The following is a 3,864-nucleotide window of genomic DNA, read 5'->3' on the forward strand; positions in this document are numbered from 1 at the left end:
ATTCGGCGGTACGTCCACCCGGCCTCCCGCATGCCCACTATACGCCCTCGCTCAAAGTCCGTCAACTGCACATCACGTCCACGCTGTCGCGGCATGCTACCAGTGTTAAAGACTGCGTTGGAGCTCCGTATGCCACGGCAAACTGGCTGACACTGACGGTGGCGGTGCACAAATGCTGCGCAGCTAGCGCCATTCGACGGCCAACACCGCGGTTCCTGGTGTGTCCGCTGTGCCGTGCGTGTGATCATTGCTTGTACAGCCCTCTCGCAGTGTCCGGAGCAAATATGGTGGGTCTGACACACCGGTGTCAATGTGTTCTTGTTTCCATTTCCAGGAGTGTAGTTTGGACAAGAAGAGAATAGAAGCTTTCGAAATGTGGTGCTATAGAAGAATGCTGAAGATTAGATGGGTAGATCACATAACTAATGAGGAAGTATTGAATAGGATTGGGGAGAAGAGAAGTTTGTGGCACAACTTGACCAGAAGAAGGGATCGGTTGGTAGGACATGTTCTGAGGCATCAAGGGATCACCAATTTAGTATTGGAGGGCAGCGTGGAGGGTAAAAATCGTAGGGGGAGACCAAGAGATGAATACACTATGCAGATTCAGAAGGATGTAGGTTGCAGTAGGTACTGGGAGATGAAGAAGCTTTCACAGGATAGAGTAGCATGGAGAGCTGCATCAAACCAGTCTCAGGACTGAAGACCACAACAACAACAACAAGACGACGAGCAGTTCAAAAATGTGTGAATTCCTAAGGGACGAAACGGCTTAGGTCATCGGTCCCTAGACTTACACTACTTAAACTAACTTATGCTAAGAACAACACACACACACACCCATGCCCGAGGGAGGACTCGAACCGACCACGGGAGTAGTCGCCAATCCGTGACATGGCGCCTCTAACTGCGCGGCCACTCCGTAGCGCCGAAGGAACTTGGAACCGATGTAGAGTTTCAGTCCACTAAAGACGAAGTGAATAGTGGTTTTAGGATAATTGAAATGATAATTAAATGGACACCCTAGCTGCAAACAGGCGTTGATGTACTTCATTGGGGACATGTTGAAAATGTGTGCCCCGACCGGGACTCGAACCCGGGATCTCCTGCTCACATGGCAGACGCTCTATCCATCTGAGCCATCGCGGACACAGAGGATAGTGCGTCTGCAGGGACTTATCCATTGCACGTTTCCCGTGAGGTCCACATTCCCAACATGTCCTCACCACTATATTCGTAGTGCGCCTTATAGATGTTTGCACATCATACTCATTACTCGTGGCAGATTAATCTACCAAGTCCCGTACGAGTTCGAACTACCGTCATATATATATTTAGAAATTATGTGTTCTATTATTAAAAATTCGTGTGCATGTGGTAACTGTGGCTACAAATCTTTATGATTATGTGACAGGAATGACAGAGATGGTATTGTGGGTAATATGCCCTTGTTTTGTGACAGCTGTCAAATTGACAGTCGATTCAAAACTTTAACTGCTAACAATTGTGTACATAAAGCCAACATAAGATTCTGCTAAAGGGTGAGATATGTTGGTGTTGGAATGGAAGGTAGCAATTTGTTTTGTGCAGTAATGAATATGCCCCCTTCCTCTGCCTCGTATTCAACACTAAACAATCATATTCTCAAAGCCTTGGAAACAGAATTCAATAGCAGTTTGTCAGCAGCAGTGAAAGAGGCAGTCTTATTTAATAAGATCATGAAGGCAGAAGTAAATGACCCTTTGCTTTCTACAGATCTATGTGTTTCATATGACAGCACATGGATGAAAAGGAGCCACACCTCCCTACATGGTGTTTCATCAGTTATAAGTGTTGACTCAGAAAAACTTTTGGAGTTGTAGGTGATGTCCAGATACTGCTCTATTTGTGCACAGAGGAAGACGTTAGACAATAAGGAAGAAGAGAGACAATAGCAAATAAAATACAAGATAATTTGCAGCAAGAATTATGATGGTTCTAGTGGTGGCATGGAGCAAGCAGGAATGAAATTAATATTCCATCATAGCGAAATGAGGCATTGAATTAGATATCTGAAATATCTTGGTGATGGAGATTCTAGTGCTTTCAAATTTGTTGTAGAAAGCAAGCCTTATGGAAATGGATGCAGCGTTGAAACGCTAGAGTGTATGAGGTACATTCAGAAGAGGATGGACGGGAGACTTATGAAACTGAAACGAGAACAAAAAGGTGTAAACTGAAAGATGGAAAGCCACTGGGTGGGCCACAACGCGTGACTGACAAATAGATCCACAATTTGCAAATATATTATGCCGAAGTAGTAAGGCATAACACTGGAGATTTGAAGGCAATGCAGAAGGCAGTGTGGGCAATACTTTTTCACAAATTGTCAACTGATGAGAAGCCAACACATGAATTGTGTGATATATCCTGGTGCCAATAGAAGCAGGCAAAAGCAGAAAGCAAAACCTGTTTGTATAAACAGAGTCTTCCTGGAGCAGTCTTAAACACCGTAGAGCCAACATTACAGTTTATAGCTCGTCCAGATTTGTTAAGGAAATGTATCCATGGTGGAATACAAAACCTAAATGAGAGCTTCAACAGTCTCATGTGAAAGATATGCACAAAAACAACACTTAGCTCATGTACTGTTTTTAAATTGGCACATATCATGCATGTCTGGTGTTTAATGATGGTAACACTGGAAGAGTAAGAACCGTTACTCGACTTGGATTTGTTGTAGGTTGCTTCACCGAGGAGCAATTGAAGAAGACAGGTACTGCGCGTCTTGCACGTTCTGAACTGCCTGTGAAGGATATAGCCAAAAGGGCACACCATAAACATCAGATGAAAGACAAACAGGTACATGAAGAACAAGAAGACCAGATGTATGGTTATGATCAACATTAATGTACTAGTTTATGGGGTAAATCCTTATAAAATATTTTATATGGATTTCTCGGAACTTTCATTTTTCAGTGTTTAAGAACCATCCGAAATAGAAAAGTTAAATCTTCTGCAGACATTGTTCATAGTATAACACAATTTCCTGTGTTACAAATTTTTTCTACGTGTAGTTTTGTCAAAATTATTTACTTTTCTGTGAAATTGAAATTGCTTTGTTTCATGTGAATAATTTTTTTAAAATAAATTGTAAGAGCTCTAAAACTGATATTAAACAATTGTTCCACAGGTTTGCTTATCTGATTACTAAGAATTACCTACCACAATATGAAAGCTGTAAAGAAGTAATTTTTGTAAAAATGTTCCTTGTGTGATTGCATGTGTTGCGATAATTTCCAAGAATGCCATGATCAAATGTGTTGAGAAAATTTTTTTAAAGGGTTCTAGAAGCTAGCCCATAACATAATTACCTCACGTGCAAAATTTGGTTCTATTATCTTTCAAACACCAAAAACTCAGTTACATTACGTAAACACGGCGGTTTCTCGCACGTCCCCCTTAAGAATAGGTAGTGTGGCACTACATGCCCAGTCGATTGGCATACGACCGTTGGCAGACGACCTCAGTGAATAATGGGAGTTGAGGAATCCTGCGAGGCAGGTAGTTACTTTGTCGTTAAGTTCCTCTGTTTTCCCTCTTTCTGCAGCAAGGTTGTCGGTTCGTGGAGCCTTTCCAGTTCTCAGGTAATTAATGGGAACTTTGATCTCATCTGTTGTGACACACAGGCCAAATGGCCGAAGACAGTCGACGACCAAAGGCCGATCTATACATAAATGTCGCAACTCATGCGTAAGTGGCACAATTTAAATCATTATGAAACAAAGTATATCACTTTCCGTACGTGAAGACCTTCTTATTATAGGTATAAGGCATCTAAATTTATATCAGTCATCTAAAATACATTTGACTTACATACTTTCA

At 41.9% G+C, this 3,864-nt stretch overlaps 1 non-coding gene across 1 annotated transcript; it reads right to left on the reverse strand.

Annotated features, from left to right (window-relative positions):
• Positions 1-1,075: 1,075 nt before the first annotated feature.
• Trnat-ugu (transfer RNA threonine (anticodon UGU)) lies at positions 1,076-1,150 on the reverse strand. The gene has a single exon. It is a non-coding gene; the product is annotated as a tRNA-Thr (tRNA).
• Positions 1,151-3,864: the final 2,714 nt, after the last annotated feature.

Source organism: Schistocerca cancellata, chromosome 6 (genome assembly GCF_023864275.1).
Source record: "Schistocerca cancellata isolate TAMUIC-IGC-003103 chromosome 6, iqSchCanc2.1, whole genome shotgun sequence".
Lineage (NCBI taxonomy): Eukaryota > Metazoa > Arthropoda > Insecta > Orthoptera > Acrididae > Schistocerca > Schistocerca cancellata.